The sequence below is a fragment of the Sesamum indicum genome, linkage group LG10, assembly GCF_026168435.1.
Source record: "Sesamum indicum cultivar Baizhima isolate 11 linkage group LG10, ASM2616843v1, whole genome shotgun sequence".
NCBI lineage: Eukaryota > Viridiplantae > Streptophyta > Magnoliopsida > Lamiales > Pedaliaceae > Sesamum > Sesamum indicum.
The window spans coordinates 11,132,632-11,159,490 of NC_142666.1; the positions used below are offsets into that span (position 1 = coordinate 11,132,632).

The 26,859-nt window shown below is 35.4% G+C and overlaps 2 long non-coding RNA genes and 1 pseudogene across 2 annotated transcripts; 1 reads left to right on the forward strand and 2 right to left on the reverse strand.

Annotated features, from left to right (window-relative positions):
* Positions 1-11,368: 11,368 nt before the first annotated feature.
* LOC148786639 (uncharacterized) lies at positions 11,369-12,084 on the reverse strand. The gene is made up of 3 exons (XR_016068012.1): positions 11,978-12,084; positions 11,827-11,898; positions 11,369-11,746 (listed from the first exon to the last, which is right to left on the reverse strand). It is a non-coding gene; the product is annotated as an uncharacterized LOC148786639 (long non-coding RNA).
* A 548-nt stretch (positions 12,085-12,632) lies between these two features.
* LOC148786640 (uncharacterized) lies at positions 12,633-18,578 on the reverse strand (annotated as a pseudogene).
* Positions 13,291-14,910, forward strand: LOC148786641 (uncharacterized). Its single transcript, XR_016067933.1, has 4 exons — positions 13,291-13,346; positions 13,864-13,927; positions 14,382-14,476; positions 14,701-14,910. It is a non-coding gene; the product is annotated as an uncharacterized LOC148786641 (long non-coding RNA).
* Positions 18,579-26,859: the final 8,281 nt, after the last annotated feature.

Consider the following 26,859-nt stretch of genomic DNA (forward strand, 5'->3'; position numbering starts at 1 on the left):
CTACACAGACCCTCTATCGGTTATTTGATCCCCTAGGGTCGAAATTAGGTTGGTCTTCACTACTTTCGGGGTCCTTGAAGATCCCTTGTCACTTGTTCATATTGTGGCTCGCAATTCTTGGCAAGCTTCCCACTATGGACAAACCATGGCTATCCCACCTGGGAGCTTGTACTTTATGCGACGAGGGGGCTACGAAATCAATTTACACCTTTTTTTTCGATGCAGATTCAGCCGACAGTGCCTTATTGAGATTCAAAGATGGATTCGTTTTCATTGGCCCAATAGGGATTGGGCAACAGATATTGAGTGGCCGATACGGAAATGGAGAGGCAATCACATTGTAAACATCAGTTATCATACACTACCGGCATCGTGTGTCTACCACATTTGGAGAGAGAGGAACTTGAGCCGATTTAAACACATGGAGTAGACTCCTAGCACTTTATGTATCCTGATCATCGATGATGTCCGACAGAGGATACTTAGCATAATGGTGTTGATATTGTGAATTTCTTGTAAAAAAATTGGCATGCATATATATAATGCATGCTGTAGTTTATTTATGATTGCTAGTTGGTGAAATGATTTAATTGAACAATTGATTTTGCATGTTATGAAAATTGATATGCTTGCTGTTGTGAATTTTGATACTCTGATTTAGTCATAAACAATTAAGAAAAATTGAAGAAATTAGTGCTATACTTTTTGCACTTGATGTTTCTTTGACATCTTTGCTCTTAATGTTTTTCTTGAATTATGTGATAACACAGCTTTGGTTCTTGTTCAATTGATCATGAGTAGACTAATAGAAGAACATGAAGTCTAACTTTTGAAGTTATTATGTTTCTGGATTTGATGTGGGAAATTAATGGAATTAACCAATTTTTCCTTACTGAATATTTCTGCTGCGTGTTTTTCGTCTTATTTCATGAACTCAATTGAGTAGACATTTTCATACAATCAATGTATGTTCGTACGTTTATAAGCAACTGACAAGCCTGATTACTCTATTACATGTGTCAATTGGCTATTATGTTGCTATATGATTACATCTGTTGGTTGTGATGTTTATATTAAAAAGTTTGCCCGTGTTTTATTACCATTTCCATGTATTTATTTATGTCTAAATCATAAAGGGATTTATTTGCTACCATTAATGGAACACATTATAGCAGTCGTTACAACATGAGATTTCCTTTGGTAAATGTAGGCCAAGTTATGTTTGTCTTCGTCATGTAATAAAAGCTTCTTATAGTTAATTTTTAATATTTTCAAAGCCTACTGTCCATCTATTATATTCAGCGATTTGAGAAGCTTTTGTTCATTGAGTATATATCGTAAAAGTTTATGTTTTCCCTCATTACATGGCGAAAAACTTGTGTTTTCTTGGTACTTATGTTTGAGAGTTTAGTACAAATTTCAGTCTCATTCCACCTCATTGATCGATTTTGCTTGTCATAACTTAATGATATATTATTTACCTTGACTATGACAACAGCTTTGTTAGAGTGGTGCATGTATCACCATAAAAATGCAGATCAGATCATTGCAACATAGGATAAACATCTCTAGGTCTAAGGTAGTTCAGAGAGTACCTCTTCTGTCCTTGCTAGTGATATCCTACGCAACAACAAAACTAAAAGAAATGGTTTTATTACCCGATTCCAGAAGGTTCTTCCTTCAGCAATCTAAGAGGTTGTAAAGAACGGTAAGGATGATGAAAAGAAAGTCGTATTCAGATTGGTGAGCATATTTTTTCCAAAATTATTCTCATACATTATATATCTAAGTTCTTCACAATGTTGATTTGGATTAACTTAAATTTGCTTGACTGATAATATCTTATTATTCATAGTTTGTATATGGGAGCGAAAGAAAGTTTTTGGCTCTCCCAATAAGTAGCCTTAAGGATGTTATGCTTGGAGAAGGATTGCCTCGGCCTTTGGACCTTGGGAGGAAACGTTCTTGCTCGGTCAAGATAACCAAAAGGGAGGAACAAACCAAAAAACAGTGAGTAAATGGTTTCTTCATTTTTATTTGCTTCTATAGCTTAGAAAGACAACTCATTTTTGGCCATTACACATTGATTCATTCATTTTTCTTGAACTAGAAACTGTGCATTGGAGGTCATGAACATGCTGATGAAGACAGAGAAATGCGTGAGTGCAAGTTGACAGTTTATCGCGTTGATGAAGATGAGAAAGATGTCAACAAAGCATTGAAGAAAGGTAAGATGGCCGGAGAGAACAATTTATCTTTTGTTGGTGGAATTCTAAACTAAATTTATGATTTCAAGTTTTTGCAACTAAGAATTCAATAAAGAGGAATGTCACTAAATGATTGAAGGAGGAAGAAGAGAATATGAAGAAGTCCAACCAACTAAGAATCATTGAAGAATATAGAGTTGCGGTTGTGTTTCAGCGGCAGGATGCACTTTGTGAGCAGGTAAGTGATCATTTCTACATTAGAAGTTGTCTTTTTCTCAATTTTCGGACTTTTTATGCTATTATATAATGTTCCTATGATTGTTTCTAATATTTTAGGAATCCAAACTTGAGAATGTTCAGACATTAGATATAGGTTTGTGCTTTGTCCATTACCTGTTGCATTTTTCAAAAGTGTAAAGTACCTAAGTTACATAACGAAGAGTACTATTTGCTAAATGATATAATTATATGATGATTGTTGGGAGGAGGTGACTAATTATTCATTATGATACAATTGTGGGAAGAGGACTTAAATTGATATAAAAATGAACCATTATTATTAAGAAATTAATCATAAGAGCACATAAGTTTATTGTTTTTAGATACTTTTGATTATACTGATTATAAGGTGTACGATACGTTGCGCATGGATAATTAATATTTATCTTATTTTTTAATTCATTTTTGTAAAAGATAATTACAAATTCAAAAAAAAATTTATAATTCTGAATTGTTAAAAAAATATAATTTATAATTATTATTTATTAAGTACTAATTAATAATTATATGTTAAGCACCAATATAATAATTGTTATATGGCTTATAGTAGCAACAACTATTATAAGATTTTTTTTTCTTTTTTAGGAAATGTCCTTAATGAATATAGTTGTGTTACTTTGTTTGTGAATTTTGTTGATTCTATTTTTCAATTTCTTTTTCTTGATTGTTTAATTCATAATGATGTTGATACAATTATTAAGAAATATAGTTCTAATCTTGATTTCTGTTACGAAAAATTTTAAGAAAAAATAATTTTTTTAATCGTGTTAATTGTAGTAAATATACATATATATATATATATATGCATTTTGCTATCGAACTTATTGTCTTTTTTTTTTTTTGCCACTTAATATATTGGGTGTTTGTTTCTCTTTTAGTAACTATAATGATGTTGCATTTACTTTTTTGAAGTACTCATTTATAACTTAGTAAACCAAGCCCTTGATTTTAAGGACCACCATACTACGTATCGTAATAGATGGTTCACATGTAGTTGACTCATTCAACCACGAATGTGGTGAGATGTCTACCACCAAGATATAGGGTAGAAAACCAGTAAGAAAAATATAATAGTAAATTTTTTAAATGCTACAGTTCTTAATATTATGATAAAATGAACTGATTGAAAAAGAATTCGATATGAATACCTCAAAGTTGTCTCAAGATTTAAGAGAGATTCATAAGACAACTCAAAACTATTGAGGTTTTTATCATAAAATATCTGTAACAATTTTTTATAACAATTCAAAGTTTGTAACATATTCGTAATTTTATAATTATATTCTAAAAAATAAGATAAATATTACAATCATGCACGTACACCGTACTAGTTTCAAGGGAAAAAAAATATACGTACAAAATGCTAACCGTAGAAGTGGTCTTAAAAATTAGAATTACATCACTCAATTAACATTTTTAGTCTCATGTATATAGAATGAGGTTTATATTATCTACTTTTGGAAAAAAATTCAGAGACCCCCCTGTAATAATAGGAATGTTCACAAAACTCCCTATGCTAATTAAAATATCAATACTCCCCCTATGATATAAAATAAAGTTCAAAAAACCCTTCCGTACAAAAATTGGGCCACACGCGCTTTGACTGCGATTTTCCTATGAAAGTACCTTTTTTTTATATTTTTGCCCTTCTCTCACTTGTAATATATATACTATTATATATGAATTTAATAATTAAATATTATTTATATAATAATTATTTAATTAAAATATTATACATTTTTAATAATTATCAAATATTCTTTTATATAATAATTAAAAAAAAAGCAGCAGTCATCGCCCAATGCAACGAGGGTGACACCGGTCGGCCAGATCTGGGCGACCAACGACGCCCAAATGGACAGTGGGGGGAGGGAAGGGGAGGGGAAAGGAAGGTCACCGGGAGGAAGGGAGAGGGGTGGGGGGGGGTTATAATTGTTATTTTGAATTTTTTTATAAATTAGAGTTATATATATTATAAACATATTGTAATAATTATAAATTATATACATTATGAATTAAAATAATTATATATTAATAAGCCTAGTTTGTCCGATTGACTAGAAGGGCTATTTTAGTTTTTTAAAAATAGACTCAAATTGACCAAAAAGCGGTGTGATTATTTATTCGTAACATAGGAGTGATTTTCTACATTAAAAATTTCATAGGGGATTTTTGATATTTTGTTATATCACAGGGGTCAAAATGGATTTAACCCTATATTTTTATTTTTATAAGTGTAAAATTAAAATTTTATCAATATTTTTGGACAATTCCTAATGGATTAAGTATGAAAGTTTGAATGGTGTATGTAATTTTAGAACTTTTTGGAAGAAAATGTAATTTCTCATTTTTAAGTTAATGTTGCTTATTGTTATGTGGTTAATACTATGTAATTTGTTAAACATAAGGGTGTTTTGCCTATTTTCAAATCAGAAGGGGCCTTTTGCTGAGTTTTTAAATTACATGGGGGTTTTATGCAATTTGGCCCGAATAATTACACTGTCTTTCCCTGAGATCTGGTATAATTACACGTAGATCTCCTATGATTTGAAATTTTATATCTAGTATGAGGTTTGCTTTCGTCTAATAAATTTAGCCATTCGTCATTTAAAATTCATAAAAATTGCTGATATTTTTTTTAAAAAAAGGATGACAATTCATATTTATGCCCAATTGACTTATTTCAAGTAAAATAATACTATCTGACTAAACTAGAAAATATACTTCCTTACATGCATTAACATGTGAAGATGTAGGGTAGTTTGGCTATAAAAAGATTTGTTTGACCTGCAATAAGTCAATGATAAGTGAACTGGGGGTAATAATGGATTTTCATTCAATTTTTTATTCATATTAGAAAATTCTGTGAACTTTGAGTAACATAAACAAACTTTAGGAATACTAGATTTAATTTTTTCAAATTATATAAAATTTACGTGTAGTTACACCAAACCTTAAGAATGGGAGGTGTAACTATCCCATAAAATATATGTTATCACACATAACTTTGTATCAAATATTAAAAATGACCGATGTAATTATCCCCATAAAATATATGTTATCACACTTAATTTTGTGTATACATATATAACTAAAGATTTAGACATTATGCAAGTGTCGAGATAATCACCCCAATAATTTATAGTGGTTTGCATGCAATTCTGTGAGGACTATGTTCTGAGGGTGTTTGCTTGTGGAGTAATGCATTCGTTATGTTGAAAATTTAAACATGGTGTTTGGATTGATTTTTAAAGTGTTTTATTATATTTTGTGGAGATAAAAAGAGAAAATAAAAATAAATAAGTATATGTTGGAAATAGTGTGTATATGTTATCAGCTTATTATTGAAAATAAATTTTAAAAAAATATTTTATTTTATAAACATTATTTTTAAAATTAAAGTTTTTCAAAGTTAAAAATTATAAGCAATTTTGTATCATAAAATAATAAATATTAAACTGTTTTTTTAAAATACTCAAATTTTTATAATTTTAATAAACTCTATTACAATTAGTTTTTTCTTCTCTCTCACATTCTCTATATTTATTTTTCTTACAAACTTTCATATTTTTAATAAAACCAACAATTATAATTTTTTTCCCTTTTTTATCTGAACCCACATTTCTTTTTTCTCACATACTTCTTTTTTTGTGAGGCAAACGATATAAATTAAACCCACAAAGCAAAATTCAGTCCCACAATAGTCATAATAGTTAGAACATTGATGATGGGCTTTCACAGTAACCTCCAACCCGTACCCCACTTTTACGGTTTGGAAAATACATTATTTCATAAAAAAAAAAACAGAAAAGAAATTGAGAGAAATATATTTTATATTATTTTGTAAAAAATATATTTAATTACCTCTTTTCTCTTTATTCGCCACTAGCAGTAAAAGGCAGAATAGAGTAGTGTTTGTTTAGTTTTTTCACAATAATAAGAAGGGAAAAGATCCTTTGAAATCATTCCTTCATTCATTCCCAATTTTCAAAAACCCTAAACCGCTATTTCTCCTTCTCCTTTGTGCTCTCTCTCTCTCTCTCTCAACTCACTGCTGCCACAATGGCACCAGCGACGTCTTTGGATGAAGAAACTGCGAAGAAAGTCATTCGTTAGGTGATTTGCAAGACATGTTTTTCTTTTTTTAGATGATGAAGAATATTCATTGTGTTTGAATTTGTGTTTTAGTTGTTCTGTTTTGTGTTTTGAAAATAGAGAGAGAAAAATAGAGATAAGTAAGTGTGTGTTGAAAATTGATGATATGTTTGGATTTATATTTTGGGATAATTTAAAATATTTTTAAATAAGTGGTGTAGGTTTGATGTTGGGATTTGGGAGACAAAAATCACTGTTCATCAAATCATATATTTTTTTTATATAAATATCTATATATATAAATATTTTATTTTAATGTTGTATTTTTGAGAGACAAAAATTATCGTTTATTGTCAAATCATGTATATTTTATATTATGTATATATATATTATATATAGAAAGTTGAAAAACAAAAAAACATTCACATATTTGGTACAATAATATTAGAGATTTTCTTTGCTTCAACAAAAATATCAACATACACATATTTATTCATCAAAGTGAAAAAAATTGCACATCCCGATCTATCTTAATTGACAACACCATTTTCCGTCTTCAGCAACTTATATGTTTTATATTTAAAATATATCTGTAACTTAAAATTATTCCTAAAAAGACCAAGTTTTTCATACAAAATCGACTCTAGTTCAACAAACGTAATACTATAATATATTTTCATAGTGAGAAAAAAAAGTGGAAGACAAAAGGAAGCTAGAGAGAGAAAAAATGGAATCTCCACATTCTCTCTCTCCTCTCTCACACACTCACACACCACCCAAAACACACACTAATGCGCAATCTTTACACACATCAGCCGGTGACTTGGAAGACGAGGAGGAAGGGTCGACCGGCGACGGGACGGTCGGGGAGGAGGATGGCTGGAGTCAGGAGGCCGGTAGTGGAGAGATTTCCCGAGTTTTTCAAACGAGGTGCGAGAAAAATGAAGAAACGGCTGTTGAGAAAATGATGGTGGCCGGTTTTTTTCCGGCGATAGAGGATGAATCAGCGATTGGGGAATTAAAGGGGGCTTCGCTGGTCCAGAAAGATCAAAGTTTCGCCATTGAAATCAACGAGAAAAAAGGCCAAACGCAGCAGTTTTTTCAGGAAGATGAAAGGTTTGGTTTTGTTGGTTCTTTTCCACCAATTGAGGGTTTCAATCGATCTTTGGAGACGAAAGGAAACATTCCGAACAAAAAAGGAGGAAGTTTGGCCTCTGTTTAGTCGGGGTTAGGGGCGCCGCCATTTTTGGGTTTTGGTGAAGCTTCTTCAACCTCCATCAATGGCGGACAAGGGACTGTTGCTTCACCTCACGACTTCAAAATCTCAGAGTTCCTATTCCTTGCGAATAGAGTCGTGGACAGCGGAGATATTGCTGTAATAGAGGCACTGGCGGCGCTCAAAACTCGATGGGAGGAAAAGTTCGGCCCTGGCAGAAATTTGCAGAAACCTTTTGGCCGGCGACGATGACTAGAAAAACTTTTGGCCGTGGAACTCTCAAAGCTTGCCACTATCTCCTTGGGCCGGCAACGGAAACGCGACGGGAGGATTTAAGGGCTAGCGGGTCGACGAAAAATGGCTCGCCGCCGCTTGGAAAAAAATCCCAGATTCCGGCGCGGTTATGTGACTCTTCTTTCGGCAACCAAGGTAATGAAACAGTAACTGAGACGAGTGAGAAACTGGCCGGAACGATTTTCCGCCAAACTGGCGAAGGTCCGGTCACTTTTACGACGAACAGTAACGTGCGACGGGCGGCTAACGTGGATGCCACGGTGGAAAGGGCTGGAGCTGAGGTGGTCGGCGCTTTGGGTGACATGGAGGTTGACTTGGCAAGTGAGAGGGCTGATGTCATCACTGCTACAATGGCTGCTGGCATCAGCCCTATTAGGGCTGACATCATCATTGATGCAAGGGCTTACATCAGCAATTACACAGTTGCTGAGGTCAGCGATGCTAGGGCTGACATCAGCGATGACACAGCTACTGACATCAGCATTTTTGTGGGGAAAAAACAGCATTTTCATGACATGACAAGGAAAAAGGCTATCGGTGTTCCCGTCCAAACAGGGTTGTATGTTGGGAATATTCCGTTGCATACATGTCCTAAAAATGCGACTTCGGATGACAAAATTGCGCATGTTTTCAATAATTCTTAGCGAAAAACTTTGTCGTATGTGGAGCCCACTGTGCAAAATGGTGAGGTGATTGTTCGCCCTTCGTTGGAAATTATTCGGGATGGATCGAAACGATGGAAGGCCACGGTAGTTGGATATTTTCTTGGAAAAAAAAAATCATATTTCCACCACCTGAAAGAATTTGTCACGTCAATATGGCCGGCGTTGCGTGACGTCACTGCTACGACAAATAAGTTCTTCTTCTTCAAATTCAAATCAGTCATAGATATGGAAGAAGTAATTGAGGGTGGACCATGGCTATTTCAGGGACAACCGATCGTCCTTTAGAAATGGGAGCCAGGAATAGCAATGCGAAAATTGAAACATACACAAGTCCCCGTCTGGATCAAGCTAAGACACCTTCCGGTAGAGTTGTGGACTACGAAGGGATTGAGCACAGTGGCGAGTGGAGTCGGAAAACTGTTGTAGCCGAATGCCATAACGAGAGCATGCACGAGACTGGACTTCGCTCGTGTATGCATCATGCTAGACATCACCTCGAAATTACCAAATCATATCATTATCATGACCCCAGATGAGAGAGGAGAGAAAACACCATGCAAAGTCGATGTCAAATATGAATGGGTTCCGCCGAAGTGTACGGGTTGCATGAGCGTGGGCCACTCTATCAAAGACTGTCCATTGACGAAACCGGCTAAGCAAACCAAACCATCAGTGTCTGTATATGTACCCAAAGTAGCGGGGCCACGGATACCTAGAAGGGAGGAGAATTTCACTGAAACGTTAAGGGTTCCACAACTAGAAACTCCTCGGAATTCTTTCAGGCTACAGGTGGAAGAGAGCGAATCACTACCATTGGACACGCATGCATCTCCAACTCAATGTGGAGACAAGAGACGAGAGGACAAAGGCAAGTCATTGGTTATTTTTAATACTTTTGATGCCTTACAGATGCTTGAGGATGTAGATGAAACTACTGGGGGTCCTAATCCAAGCAGCCCCAAGCAAGGTGATCCATGTTGAATATGGCAGTTTGGAATATTCGTGGCCTGACCAAAAGGGACCATCAGCTAGCAGTGAAAGATCTTGTTGCTAAGTTCAGGTTACATTTCCTTGGTCTCCTTGAAACCCATATTCCTTTGAATAATGCTTCTTAAATTTAGTCTTTTTTATTACCCCAATGGAAATGGTTTGTGGATTATATGACGACGAGGAATCGAATTTGGATTGCATGGGATGATAACTTCATTGATGTTGATGTGGTTGAGTTGGGTACACAATTTTTACACTATCATGTTACTATTCGAGCACTTCAGGAATCAGTTGATGTTACCATCATTTATGGGGCCACTAAGGTAGCGGACAGACGAGAACTCTGGGACTCTCTGACGACATTGGCCAGACAATATGTGGATACCCCGTGGTTAGTTGGGGGTGACTTTAATGTTGTTCGGGACCTTAGTGAGGTTTGTGCAGCTTATGGAGACATACGGCTGGTAATGGAGAAATTTAATAATTGCATCCAGAATGCAGGATTGCTTCCTTTACCCATGCAAGGAGAATAGTACACATGGCACAATTGCAGTGAAAGCCCCCGGAATCTATGGAAACGATTGGATAGGATACTCATTAATGACACATGGATCGATCGTTTCCCCACTTCATCTTACTCGAGCCGGACAAAATGCATAAAAACCCCCCTGTGTTTTAAAAAGTATGCAAAAAGCAACCCCTGTTTTCAGAATAGGCTAAAACCCCCCTCATATTTTGTTTTAGTCAGCAAAAAAACCCCATTCTATTAGAAACTAACGGGAGGTGGAGAAGACGCGCGTCTGCTGCGTTTGGTAGTGTTTTTCTGTGATTTAGGTTGATATTTAATGACTTTTTAGACCAAAATACCCCTCTATGAGTCTATATAACATGCAAAGGGGTTTTTTGCTTGTTTTGTATCTTCCTTTTGCCATTTCTCCCCCAAAAAAAGGTATGAAACTATTTCTTTTTTCTCTTTTATTTTATTTGTTCAGTTTAATTTTGGTAATTTAATTATATCAAAAAAAAATTTATTTCATTTTTGTAGAATGAGCTATTCTAGGAAATCCCCTTCAAAAAGAGAAGAAATTATAGATTTGAGATATAAAAATCCAAAGTGCTTTTGTCAAAGAAATGCCGCTATTGGAGTTGTTGGTCCGACAAAAGAAAGTGAAGGAAAATTGTTCTGCAATTGTAGAGCTGGACAATGCAATTTTTTTAGTTGGTTGGAACCAATCAGTGTATCTCGTACAAACTCACAAAGTTTCCAAATACCAGAAATGAAAGAAGAGGTGGAATCAAATTTAAGAGGTATGAAAGAGAAATTTTCTGAACTGATCTCTGTATGCGAAGACCTAACTGGCAAAGTGAAGCAGCTTGATGGCAATCAAAAAATGTTAAAGGCACTAATTGTAGCTATTTTATTTTGCATGATTGTTGTATTATTTAAATGAATTTGTCAATGCAATGTTGTTAAGTGAATTTGTTAGTGTAATGTTAATGAACCTATAATATAAATAAAAAACAGCAAAATGCATTAATGCATCATCACAATTTCCCAACAACAAACAACAAAAACAACCATCATGAATTTTATTTTACTTCAAAATGGACAAAGTGCATTCACGGAAACATGTACACAACTAGATTTTCATCCTGATTTACAACTATACATCCAAAAATACTAATTTGCAACCATCAGTTTTGCAAAATCCATCACTAAAACATCACAAAATAGATAAAAATTGAACCTCAATTGCACCTCATACATTTATTGTGGGCTTTGATGTTCCATCAGTATTTTCATCATTTTTCTTGGTTTGTCCTGGCCTATATGAGTTGGCCAAACCCTTGATCAGTGAAGAAATAGATGGATTTCTCTCTGCACAACATTTTCTCTTGAATTGGGAGGACTGATCTGGAGCATCTTGTTGTTGTCTCTTAAGCAATTTAGTTGAAGAAGATATTGGCTTTTTTTGCTTTCTAAGAGCTTTAGGTTTTTGCTGTAGTTGCATGAAATTATTTTAGTCCAAAGTAATAAAGTTAAAGGGACATATACTCAATGAAACATTAAGGAAATTACCTGATAAGCTGTTGAGGATTGTGGATGTTCTTGTTGGACAGGTTGTTGAGTTATTTGCTCTGAATGAACAATCTAAAACACAGTAAATGAGATACTGGTGTGAACAAATAAACCAATAAATTCTACTTTATTAATACAACAAGTGACATACCTGTTCATGTGATGGTTTATGCACATTCAATCCTCTAGTGATAGTCTCACCTAGTGCTGTTCTGCTACTCTGTTTAGGAATCTATAAAATAGATTTTCCATTATAAAAACCTCATAAATTGAAGCATGGTTGGTATGCTAAAATTATGTACCTTAAAAGATTGTCCTGGGGCTGTTTGAGGTGGTAGCTGAAGTGGAATTGGTGGCTGAACTGGTAGTGGGGGCTGAACTGCAATTTGTGGCTGAAGTGGAAGTGGGGGCTGAACTGCAATTTCGGGCATGGAATCTTGAGATGGTTGGGAATAAATTGGAGGTACCTGCAGCACAAGACAAAGAGTCAAAAATTGGTGTATGACAGTCAAAAAGCTGATATTAAATTAGTATTACCTCTTCTTGAATTGTCACATTCTCATCAAAAGGTGGATGGGGTGGGGTACTAGGTCTTCTAGATCCTGATGCACCATGTGACTTGCTGGATCTTTGTCTGCCTTGGTTGGGATTCTGCAAAGACATAATTAAAGTAAGACAAAAATAATTAAAGCTATTAAATAATATATGTTAGATAATAAATGAACAAATAATAATTAAAGTAAGGAAAAAATTACTTGCTTGAATTTGGAATTGGGGTGTGGGGGATTTGTGCAACTTCTTTTATTCTACCCTTTTCTCATACATATTGCACAAGTGTGGGCAAGACCTCTTCTTGAAGTTGTTTCCCTCACATCATTTGCATCCTTCCTTCTGCATTTTTTTGGCCTTCCCATCTTGATTACTACATCAGGAGGATCCACTTTTCCAGTTTTTGAATCTTCAAAATCATGCATCCTTGGCACTGGGTGGATCATGTGGTTGTATACCTTTAAATACACTTTCTTCTTGAAGCATTCATCAATGAAATCCTTCACTTTCAGCCTGTGATAATCAATTGCAACTGTAACGTCCGTAGAATTTTTTCACGTAATTGGGAGACTAATTGATAATTATTAGAAATTTAAATTTAATTAGTAAATGAATTATAGATTGAATTTGAGATATAATAAAACTTGAATGGATTAAATTCAAGTTCATTATAATATTTGGAGGCAAATTATATTAATTAAGAAAATTAGAAAGGACGTAATGAGTATTTTGAGAAAAGTTTAATTAAATAAATAAAATAATAATATATATATACAAATAAACGTATCATAATAGTAATAATAATGATACTATATAAATATATGTATTTAATATAAGAAAGGATGGGGGTGCCCACCGCCCAACCTCTCATATATATATATATATATATATATATATATATATATAATAGAATCCAAACTTTATCCTTACAATTGCATTTTCTCTTTTCGCCTTCAGTGAAGCGCAGCGAGGTAATACTTCATATTTTAATTATTATTAATTTATATAATTATATTATTTAATTAGTTCATTTATTAAATGTTGATTATATTGAGCGATGAACTATTTAATCGGAGTACTTTATGATTTTTGCTATTTAAATTAGTGTCAAATTAAATATCACAATTGCTATAAAAATGATATAGTTGGTTGATTAAAATATTAGATTTTTTAGATTTAATTATCGTTATAGCTAATTTATACAATTCCATCGGAATGATTAACCAAATATGTAATTCTATGTATTATTGCTTAATTAAATTGTATGGCAACGATAAATTGACAGAAAATTCATAGAAATATTTTGGAAGTTATATTTTAGAAATATTATGTTATTAATGAGGGAAAATGAGGTTTCAGTGGTAGTATAATTTACGAATATTATTAAAAATTATAGTTATAAATATATAAGGGGTTTGATTAAGTGACTTCTTATGAATTATTTGGTAAATTAAATATATTGATTATACGTATAATATTCTATTATAGGATTTGACAACAAAGTACATGGTTGAGCAGTCCCTCGTGAAATCGAAGCATTTTGGGATATAAGGTAAGTATAGCTAATTGGATATATATATAGCTATATGTGTAGTATTGTATATATTATATGTATTAGTTTCTTGGATATGATCGCGAACTTGGATTTATATTTATATGCATTGATTGTGTATATTGATTGTTTATATAATTAATTATGGATTATTTATTAGATTACCATAATATCAGTGAAATTGTTACTATATGTTATGATTATAATGTAGGGACATGCGGGATATGATTATGTGATGGTTGTACAATTGATTGTTGTATGAAATCGAATTGGGAGCTAGTATTGAGGAAGTAATTATTATAAAAAATAGAATGATGATTGTGAATTGAAATAAAAGATGATGCTTACCTAGTGGAAGCACAGTCAATATTTTATGAAAATATGATTGATGATGATGTGATTGATAATGTGATATGAGAAATATCTGAATTAAGCTAGGTATCATGGCGCGTAGGGTACCGGGGTATTCCGAGGCAGCGGGGAATATCCTGTGCTGTATATGATATGATGATGGCCGGCGAAATCATTGACTGATGTACTTCAGCTAGAGTAAGTGGGGCCTTAACTAATAAATGATAACAAATGAATATTATGTCGTGGATTGATTTACAGTTGTGAGTATGTATTACTGCTTATATCTAATGTTGCTGTATGACGAATGACTGTTGTCGGTGTGACTGCATGTACATGAATCTTTGTTTGTGTATATATATATAGACTGATCAGCTATACTTATTGAGTAGGCAGCTCATTCCTTGCTATGTACTTTTCAGAAAATAGGTCACACTGATTAGCCACATTGGACTTTGAGCGGTGTCGTCGTCTTTATTAGGTGGGTCAGCCGTGACATCTGAAGCCAGAGTTTTTAATTGTTGGGTTGTTAAATATTCTGTTCTTTTATCGGGATTTGTGTTTAAAGTTGTGGATGATTTTCCTTGAGGTTATGTACATGAGAACATACAGTGAGTGTAAATATAACTTTTGGTGGTATATACTATCTTTTGTGATATATAATATTATATTGACAAATTAGAATTTATTTTACAGGTTGAAAGAGAATTACTTATAGAATGAGTTTTGATTAAAGTAAGGATGAAATAGTGATAATTAGATGTAGCGAGTAGGGGGTGCTACAGCAACAATGGCATGACAGCAAGGATATCCCACAAGCTGAAACATGCCACAACTGCAAAACTTCTCCTTGAGGTAAACTATGTGGTTTTGCATAAAATGCATTACCTCATATTTATCTTCCCCTGCCCAAGAAGGAAAGCGATTTCTACTCTCCAGCCTTTGCACTTCAGTTTTCTTCATGATATTAAGACAAACAACCCCCTCGTATTTTTCCATCCCCTCTCTTTTCACTTGAATTCTTCCCATGAACTTCTTCCTTATCCGTTCAAACATCTGAATTATTGGTAATTCTCTTGCCTCCAGGATAATATGATTGAAGGATTCGTTCATGTTATTCACAAGCACATCACACTTTGTCTTAGTTGGGAAGAAACATTTTGCCCAATGTACTGGAGGTATTTCAGCCAACCATTCGTATGGTGTTTGTTCAGCATCTTTTTTTGGGTACATTTTTTCAATCTCAGTCATTGTTTTTAAGTGTTGATTAACACTGTAAGTTGACGCAGCTTTCCAAAACATTTTTTTTCAGTTGTTGCCCTTTAAATTTTTCTTTAAAATTATTGTACATGTGCCTCAAACAGAATCTGTGTTCAGCTCCAGGTGCCAGTTCAGCAATGGCCTCTAGTAACCCCTTCTGCCTATCTGAAATGAAGGCCCATCCCCTCTTATTTTGTGACCCTATATCTCTAAGCAAAAGGTTCAAAAACCACTCCCAACTATCATATTTCTCAACCTCTACATACGCAACAACAATTAGATAAATGTTGTCATTTGGATCCTTCCCAATAGCAGCCAATAACTCCCCTTTGAATAACCTCTTTAGAAAGCACCCATCCAACCCAATTAATGGTCTACACCCCTCAATGAAACCATCTCTCATGCCTCTCAAGCAAAAATACATTCTTTGTAAAACAGGTAGATTCACTTCTTTGTTCAGCTTCATTATTATAGAGCTCCTAGGATTATGTTTGACTATTGTATGACAGTAGTCATAAAGTCTTGCATATTACTCTTTCACATCACCTGTTACCAATTTGAGAGCATGTTTTTTGGCTCTATAAACTTTATGAGTTGAAACGTCAATCTGCAATTCTCTACTGACTTTGTTCTTCAATGATTGAAGAGACTCATTTGGATTGTTTTTTACAAATTTTTCAATTACTTTACCAATGTACTTGTAATTGGCTTGCTTATTGATAGGATCGCATTTTGTGCTTATTTTATATAATATTTTAGCCTATTTTGTGACCAAATGCTCCTAATTAAATATTATTTTGCAGCATTAGGACAAAAGAAATGAAAAATGAAGAAAAGCACCAAAATGGAAATTTAAACAAGACTCAAACTCAATTTTTGGCAAGAGTTTGGAGCTGCTTGGGCTACCTCTGATGAAGGAAGAGTTTAACTAGGATTAGGATTTTATCTCTATAAGTCTTTTAGTTCAATTAGGAATCTACTTCTAATCCTAGTAGAACTAGGTATCTAGCTATTATAAATAGGTGATGTAATTCACTTTAAGAGACAACTTTTGAACTCTTTTATTTCTCTACGTTTTTATATTATTTTGCTTTTCATGCGTTCGTCCATGAGCATGTCTAGCTAAATCTCTCATTTCGGTTGAAGACTTGGTGAACGCTTAAATCCAACGGGTTGTGAGATCTAATTTATGCTTTCTACTTTTATTCATATTGGTATTTGTGTTGTTCTTTGTGCTTTTATTACAAATAATCTAATTTATTGTCAAGAATATTTGCCTAGCCAATTGAACTTTCAAATCCGTAATTGTTTGTTTAGTTCGATAACTAGTGGTAACACAATATAATTGATTATGTAGAAGTTTTCGATTATGTTGTGGGGAATGCACAATCTAACTTAAATAAATCCTCGTAGGAATTTATTGGTTAGAATTGGGCCTTTCTAGTTCTTAATGCTGTCGGTAAATTAAATCTTGAGGACGTTCCCAAGGTTGTTTACTGATTAGGGATTTAGTCAACGGACGTTCCTTGACTATCCACAAGGTAAGGAAAGGTGAGGTCGTTAGGTCGTACCAATTGCCATAACCAATTTATCTATCATGAATAATTGTTATCTTTGCATCTATGATCAACTGTGGAATTAAGTGTGATCCTATCTTTAACTGGAATACTCTTCTCTTATATTTATCTTTTCTAATTTTATTAGCTTTTTAGTTTTATTCTTCTTCCAATCAAAACTCCCCCTAATTATTTTCGTTTTTGAAGGAATTAATTTAAAACCAATCTCTGTGGATTCGACCCTATTCACATATCTACAAAAGTGTTCGTAGGAATTATTTTTGGTGGATTCGACACCCATCACTTATTTTCAACTTTACGTGCACAGGTATGTTCTCCCTTAATAGACTTTATTTGAAATATTGTGGATTTCATGATTGAAGATGCCCTCAACTTCCAATTACACCCATTTTTACAAGTTGCAACTATCAAGCGTTTTTCATTCTTCACCAAACTTCAAATCCCATCCCCTCCTCACAGCCCAATCCCTCAGCACATCCTTAAATTTGGCTTTTGTCTCAAACTTCATACCTATTGTCAAATCTACTTCAACCATATTCATCATCTCATCCCACACTGGACACCCATCTCCCTCATTACCCAACTCTTCATCCTCACAATCAATAAACCTCTGTTCATCTCCCCTACTAGTCCCTTCACCCCACTCATTTTGTTGCTCTTGCTGTTTATTTTTTCTTTCTTTCTCTCATTAAAGACCTAGAGTCTTTAGCATTGTTCTTGTGTAGTTTTCAGGCCTACTAGTGAAAATATCATCATCCCATGGACCCTCTAAATCCTCTAATATCCATGAAGGGCAATCAGAACTAATGATGAATCAGAATTTGACTCATCATTTTCTACCTCTTTCTCAACCCCTACTTCCTCACCCTCTACACCCTTATTGTCACCATCAGCCCCATCCTCAACCCCTACACCCTCATTATCACCGTCAGCCCCTTCCTCAACCCTTACTTCTTCACCTTCTACTCTCTCATTGTCACCCTCCGCCCCATCCTCCACCCCTACACCCTAATTTTCACCCTCAACCCTTACTTCTTCACCCTCTACTATCTCATTGTCACCCTCAGCCCCATCCTCCACCCCTACACCCTCATTTTCACCCTTAGCCCCTTCCTCAACCCCTACTTCTTCACCCTCTACTCTCTCATTGCCACCCTTAGCCCCATCCTCCACCCCTACACCCTCATTTTCACCCTCAGCCCCTTCCTCAACCCCTACTCCCTCAAAAACAAATCTTGCACTCTCATTTTCAGCCTCAATCCCTTCCTCATTCCCTGTTTGTTCAACATTATATTGTAATAGTGGCACATAATTTTCACAATAAAGGACATTACCACTAACATCTGTAGACAACAAAGGGCCTGCTTTTTCTTCAATGTAAATTGATATAACATTACAACCTTTATAGTCTCTTAATAACTCTCTAATATACCCTCATCCCCTTCTAACTTCTTTATAGACATTTGTAATGTTTGTTGAGGAAATGAATGATAAATTACTACATTACTACCCTTGCCCCCAGCTTTAGTGTATATTGTTATCAGGTTATCATAGAATAATCTTTCTTTATCAACTCCTGGAAAAAAGACAGTATATCCCCCAACATATCTAATGGTTGGTACCCATTCTATGACCCCACCTAACCACAGAAAAAAGTCTGCATAGTCTCCCAAAACCATTCTCTGCAAATTAATTAAGAAATTAATTTAGTCATAACATATAAAATTAACAAGAAGTATTATAGAAACTGTAAAAATTTCTATGATTAACCATTATTACAAATTTAAAATAATAGTAAATAAATATTAAGTATGCAAGGTTGACTCACGGTACAAATGCAAATAAGTTTGTTCGTGTGAATAAATCTCATCCAACAAAAACTACAACAATTATAAACCAACTCCACTAGCCACATGTTCCCTGTAAACTTGTATTATGTATTGATTGCACATCTCCACCACCCTACAACTCTTTCTCCAAGCACATTCGCACCAAAGAAATTGAAAGTGTAAACATTTATTGAAAACAATTAACACACCCATCAAGGCATCTCTTCTCGAAACTTGAAAGATATGCATTTATTTGATGAATAAAACAATATCACAGTATCAATATCAGATTCTTAAAACAACAAATAGAATACCAAATAAAAAGTTCGCATATATAAAGTTCGCATATATATATATATATACCAAACAGAGAGAAAGAGGACATGGATTCTAGAATAGCAAATGGAATACCAAACAAAAATAGAAAACTTTCTATAAACTCTGCAAGAATTACAACAATTTCTCAGAAAACATAATAAAAATTAAACTTACGGTTCTTCTTCAACAACACGAATGAACTCTCCTCTCCTCGAGCACAAACCCTAAATCTTACAAAATCTAAATCAGTATTTTTCGTTCTATTTAGGGTAAAGAAACACAAGTTTTTTGATCAAATTCCCTCGTTTTCTCCCTCTCAATCGCAAACCCACAAAACCCTAGATTTTTTACTTTGGTAATTCTAGTCTCGTTGTAACTCTTTCTCTCTCTTCGAATTCACTCTTTGATTGTAGTCAAAGAGCAGTAAAGACAGCAAGGTTATAACGGTCAAATTAGGAAGAAAAATGACGTCGTTAGTGCTCGTTTTGGAAAAGGGCACGTGAGCTGACTAAAATAAAACAGGAGGGGGTTTTAGCCTAATCTGAAAACAGGGGGTGCTTTTTGCATATTCTTTAAAACACAGGGGGCTTTTATCCATTTTTTCCTACTCGAGCCTTACACAGCGTACCTCGGATCACTCACCGATGGTCCTGTATGGGGACCGACAACAGCAGTTGGGAGATATGTTTCGATTTGATAATTATCTTACCCTCTCACCAGAACTCATTCCTAGTGTGCAGAGCGTTTGGCAGTATAAGATAGTTGGCATACCGATGTACGCAATGAAACTAAAAGCTTTGAAATCAATTTTTCGAGAACAGAGGAGGAATAAAGGTGATTTATCGCACAATGTGCAGTTAGCTAAGGGTTTTCTTGAAGCGGCACAAATCCTGGTCAGCTCGAACAGACAGGATGACTTGTTCTTATACCTAGAGCATTGTTGTCGAATGGTTTTGGCCAAGGCGGCGAAGCTAGAGCAAATCATGCTTCATTAAAGAGCTAAAATGGAGTGGATGAAGGGGGTGACCAATGCTCCATGGTTTTTTTTCACAAGATTGCGCAACGAAGGACAACAAGGAGAATCTTGCAAATTAATGATGAACACGGAGTCACCCATATGGGAGCAGCAGGCGGTGGTAAATGAATTTGTCTCCTTCTTCCAAAACCTGCTAGGAGGAGAGAGACGACGAGATGTAGTTGATATCCGGTTCCTTAGACCATGGGCATGGCATTTGCTGACAGACGACGAGGCCAACTCTGTCTTATTGCCTTTCACCCCGGTTGATGTTAAACAGGTAGTGTTTGATATTGCTGAGGATAAAGCATCGGGGCCCGATGGGTACTCATCAGGTTTCTTTAAAGCGGCATGGCCGATGTGGGACAGGAGGTAAGGGAAGCGGTGTTGGATTTCTTTAATACCGGGAGGCTCTTGAAACAAATCAACACCACTTTGCTGGCAGTTATACCGAAGGTTCACTCCCTAATGTCCATAAGTGATTTTCGACCCATTTCTTGATGTAATGTGCTTTATAAGATTACCGCCAAACTCATTGTCCAATGATTGAGTGTGGTTTTGGACAAACTCATTAGCCCCTGCCAAACAACATTTGTGCCTAACAAAAGTATCAGTGATAATATCATGCTAGCCCAGGAATTCTTTTCGGGATACAACCAGACACGCCTTCCTCCCAGATGTGCGTTGAAAGTGGATATTAGAAAGGCGTATGATACGATTGAGTGGGACTTTCTGTCTGTTGTTCTTGAGCTATTTGGGTTCCCGAACATATTTACCAGGTGGATTGAGGAATGTGTCACTACAACATCTTTCTCAGTCGGGCTCAATGGAAAGCCCCATGGATTCTTCACGGGAGCTAGAGGGCTACAACAGGGGGATCCTCTTTCATCGTACTTATTTGTGCTCGTCATGGAGGTGCTACACTTGGGTTTTCTCCAGTTGATTGATCAAAAAGGTCCTTTTACATTTCACTGAAAATGCAAAGCAGCGCGTGTGTTCCAGTTTGGGTTCGCTGACGACCTACTATTGTTAAGCAAGGCTGACATTACATCCATCGGAGTTTTCAAAATGGGACTTGATCGATTTGCTGGATGGTCAGAGCTGAAGCTGAACGTCCAAAAGAGTCATCTTATCATCTCAGGGTCAACACAGGGACTTAGAGAAGATATACTGACTTTACTTGGGTTCCAGGAAGGGCAACTGTCGATGAGGTACCTTGGTCTTCCTCTCCTATTTTCTAAATTGTCTTTTTCAGATTGCCAACTGTTATTGATAAAAATTGACCAACATGTTGCTGGGTGGGAGGGGCTTGCACTTTCATATGCCGGAAGAGTGTAAATTCTAAAATCTGTGCTCACATCACTTAGTGTTTATTGGGCCTCTGCAATCATTTTGTCGAAGAAAATCATTAAAGAAATTGAGAAAAGACTACGAGCTTTCTTATGGAAAGGAATAGGGAACAGTGGATACGCAAAGGTAGCATGGAATGACGTGTGTCGGCCTGTTGAGGAGGGAGGCCAAGGAATCAGGGATGTTGCTACATTGAATCAGGCATTAATGAGTAAGAAACTCTGTGATGTAATCCGATGCGAGAGGACATCAATTTGGGTGGACTGGTTGTACGCTAGTCGGTTACAAAACACCTCTGTTTGGACAGTACGCGATGATAGGGGTTCATAGGGTTGGAGGAAATTGCTACGTCTTCGAAGTTACATTCGCCCAGTGGTGGATTACTGTATTGGAGATGGAACGAGTTTCTATATATGGCAGGATGCATGGCACCCTCTTGGGTCACTTATTAATAGATTCCCGTGCGCTCTGAACCTATTGGGACTGGATTTGTCGACCAAGCTTAGCTCGATCATTTGTGGAGGTGAATGGCGATGGCCCACTATCACGGATTTTGAGTGCCTCGAAATAACTCATGTACTACCTCCAATCCATGGAGAAGCAGACAGTATTATTTGGAGAGTGGACGGTGGACAACCCTCAACTAAGGCCCTTACTAGATTATTTGATCCACCAGGAACGAAAGTAGACTGGGCTTCCCTACTTTTGGGTTCCTGTAAGATCCCTCGTCACCTCTTCATTTTATGGATGGCAATTCTTGGCAAACTCCCAACGACGGACAAACCATGGCTATCTCATCTCGGTGATTGTGTCTTGTGTGATGGGGCGATGGAGAATCATACTCACCTTTTCTTCCAATGCCGATATAGTAGACAGTGCCTTTCCGAGATCCGCAAATTGGTTCTATTCCCATGGCCCAACCGAGATTGGGCAAATGACATTGATTGGGCAGCATGAAAATGGAGGGGCAAGCACATTGTCAACTTTGCTTATAGAGCATTGCTAGCTTCTTGTGTTTACCATATTTGGAGGGAGAGGAATCTAAGACGATTCGAGCATCAACAAAGAACAGCGACCACTTTGGCCTCCTTGATTGTTAATGATGTAAAGCAGATGATACTTAGTATTAATCTAGCTTACTCGGTTAGCACATGTGCCTTATACAGACTATGGCGTATCCCACGATTTGTCACGGGAGAAACCAACTCATGAACACAGTGTTGTACTATTTTTATTTAGTTAATGAAATTTATATTTACCCAAAAAAAATATATTTTCAGAAATATGACTAAAGAGTGATCATAACTCACAATCATATGAATCAATCCGTTGACCTCTAAAATAAATAACAATAGCAATATTGTTTTGCTATGCCATCTTTTCACAACAAAATAATATATATATATATATATATATATATATAAACTTGAGTTAATAACATTTATAACAAAAACAACCAAATGTATAAATATAAAAAAAAATTAGTGAAAGGAACTTACTATGCTAGTTTTGATTGTAAAAATCCTCGATTGAAAATGTCAAATAAAATAAAATAGAATTTTGGGTCAAATGCACTTTCCACCCCTAAAGTATACATAAAATCGTCATATATACCCCTTCAAACTATAAAATATAACAAACTCCCTCATAATATGGACCAAAAAATTTATAACAAAAATACCCTTATTGGTTGCACCCTCTAAAATATGTTTATTATAGTCATCACCAAAAAACGTAATCTGAATTATTATAACTTTTTATTTAAAATAAATATTATCCAAAATTTATAATTTTTGTAATTAGTATGAAAATTTGAAAGGGAGGAGCCGTATGAGATGAAAATCTCACGTACGGTTCTGGAACGGAGATTCCTATTGATTAACCCAAGAGGGAATGGAAGTTGGGAATTGGATTTTGAAATGAAATGGGTCAATTTTTGAGTCAGGCCGATTCAAATTATTTCAACGTGTTATGTTTTTTTTTATTTTATTTGTTTTTTGCACAAAAAAACTTTTTGAATTCCTGGTAGAAAGAGATTTCCCTAAAGAAAAGCTTTTGAAGAATGAGCCGGCGACTCATAGGCAGTGGCTTGGTCCTGGACAATTAGACATCCAACCCGTAATCGCAACGACCCAATTGCAAGAGCGGAGCTCTACCAACTGAGCTATATCCCCCCGAGCACTATAAATTTTCAATTCATTTATTTTATATAATTTCTAAAAGATTTACATAACTTTTATTTTGTATTGTTATATATAGTGAAGCTTTTTTCTAGAGGAATTGTCAACATCATCTAAAAAATTATTTTGAACATTTATGTATACGTACTATAAAATATGCTACTTTGTTGATATAATTAATCTATAATATTTTATTATTTTATGAGTGATGATATGCTATATTTTAAATATTTGTGCATGTAATTTAATATAAAATATATAAGTTACATAATATTTTATTATTTTTTATGAGTGATGTGTTTGCAAACCAGTTGGGGAAGGGGGCCAAGAATTAAAGATATTGATATTCTCAACCGAGCCCTAATGACAATGAAACTGTGTGATGTCATTAGATGTGACCGAACGTCTATTTGGGTTGAGTGGCTACAGTTCGGACGACTACGAAATAATTCCATTTGGACAGTTAACGAGAAGGGAGGATCGTGGGGTTGGAGAAAGCTGCTTCGTCTATGCAGACTTATCCAACCAATAGTGGAGTTTCATATTGGTGATGGTAGGACCTTCTCTCTTTGGAAGGATCCATGACATCACCTTGGACCCCTGATCACTAGATTTCCAAAAGGACCGAGATTACTTGGGCTAGACGATTCCACCAAGCTCCATACGGTTATTGATGAGGGCTAATGGCACTGGCCCCTCATCATAGATTTGGAATGCCTTCGAATTATCAATACATTACCCCAGATTCATGAAGGAGATGATAGAATCATTTGGCGTTTTCTGGATGGGCGACCCACCGCCCAAGCTCTTTACCGACTTGTCAGCCCGACTAGACCGAAAGTAGGCTGATCTTTACTACTTTCGGGTTCGTTTAAAGATTCCACGCATACTTTTATCTTATGGATGGATATTTAGGAAAAATTACTAACGACGGACAAACCATGGCTCACACACATGGGAGGATGTATACTTTGTGATGAGGATGCAGTTGAGACACATTCTCATTTATTCTTCCAATGCCGCTTCAGCAGAAGATGCCTTTCAGCAATATGAGAAATTATTCGATTCGGCTGGCCCAATCGAGCATGGGCAATGGATGTGGAATGGGCAGCGAGAAAATGGAGAGGGAAGCATATCATCAATGCTGCATACCGAGCGTTACTTGGATCATTCGTTTACCACTTATGGCGTGAAAGAAACTGCAGACGGTTCCAACAAACTGAGCATACGGCAAATGTATTGGCTTCTTTCATTACCGACGATGTTAGGCAGAGAATTTTGAGTATAAATCTCTCTAGTTCCATTAGTACATGTGCTCTCTATAGACTATGGCGTATCCCTTGGCCTGTCGAGGGGTAACCAATTCACTGTTGTACTGTACTATTTCTACATAATGAAACTTACCTTTACTCAAAAAACATATTTTATGAGTGATGATTGATTCTTCTTAAGCCTATCATACAATATTGTTGTATCTTGGGCAAGGTTCTTATAGTATGGCCTATATAATTCAAACTACTATATTTTAAATATTTATGCATGTAATTTAATATAAAAATTATAAGTTATATAATATACTTTTTTATAAAATTAAATTGAGCTTTTAAATAATTTTTTTTGTAAAATATATTTTCATATTGAACTTGTAAATTTTTTTTTATGTATTATATAGTTTATATAAAGCTATACATTTTGAACATTATTGTTTAAATAAAAATTTGAGTAAAAAATTTAAGATTACTAAAAGTAGTTTTGAGAGAAAATTTTTAATTAAATATACTTAAAAAGTGAAACAAAAAATATAAAAATAAGTTAAAAGGGTGTTTTGTTCTGTCAGCACTAAATTATTTTTTTACGGGGACTTTTGTTATAATAAACATAATTCAGGGGTCAAAATGTATAATAAAAATTTTATAATTCTGTAAAAGGTTTATTAGCGGTAAGATGGTCGCATGGTAAAACATCTTTCAACTCTCTCTCTCTCTAGGGTTTTGTTTTTCATTGATTGCACGAAAAAATCCCCAATTGGTCGTATCTATTCGATCGAAATGGTAAGCAAATGCGCGTTCCTGATTTCCAATTAGCTTATACGCTATTGTTGGCTTACCCATTTTGTATCTCGTGCTGTGATTTATCGAATGTTTTGGTTTAATTTTGTAGGAAAATGGAGGCGGAGATTTGGAGGCGAAAATTGAGATGTTGCTGAATGTGGAAAAGCAGATGAGGCAAGTGGGTGATGTTGCAGGTACGAGGAAGGCCGTCACACCTCTAGCAATTCTTCTTCTCACACCTCAACAATACCCCTCATTTTCTCCCTCCAAGAAAGCCAAAGCCGGCGAAGGAGAGACGCCGCAGTTCCATCCTCCCACTGCCAAAATACCCTCACCCAACCCCACCATCACACCATTTCCCTTCTCCTCTGTTCACTTCTTCGAGGAAAACAGTTAAAGAAAGCAGGTGAAGTTCATGGTGGTATGGCCGACTCAAAGGTTCGAATGTGATGGTACGGCAGCACCCGCGCTAGAAGCAGCTGCGGATGTGGGTACAAATCCAAGAAAGGAAAACCCCGCTGGTAAAAACCCTTAAACCACCGTTTTCTCCCCATCATCAAACCCCACCGACACTCACATGGTGAAACCCTCTCCCTTCATTTCTTTTTTCTTGTGTTCATTTCTCACCCAAAAAAACAGAGTAAAGAAAACCAAGAAAAGCAGGGGGGATCAGAGCGAGGAGGAGGCCTCGAATTATGGTATTGCGAAATGTTACTGCTGTTTGAACAATCCTTCTTGGCCCAATATTTTCTCATTGTTCATATATTGATAGATAAAGAAGGAATACTGGAATACTCTCTGTTGATGTCCTAAGTTTGCTCTCACTTCCTTGCTTGCAAATACCTTCTCCCTCCATCTTACATGTCATCTTTATCTTGCTTTCTAGTGCTTCTTTTATTTAATTTTTGCTTTGACAATCCTAATGTGTTTAACTTGCTCTATTATAATATCATATTGTCAGTAATTTTCTTCTACTTAAAATTAGAAAAATATTGCTAAGG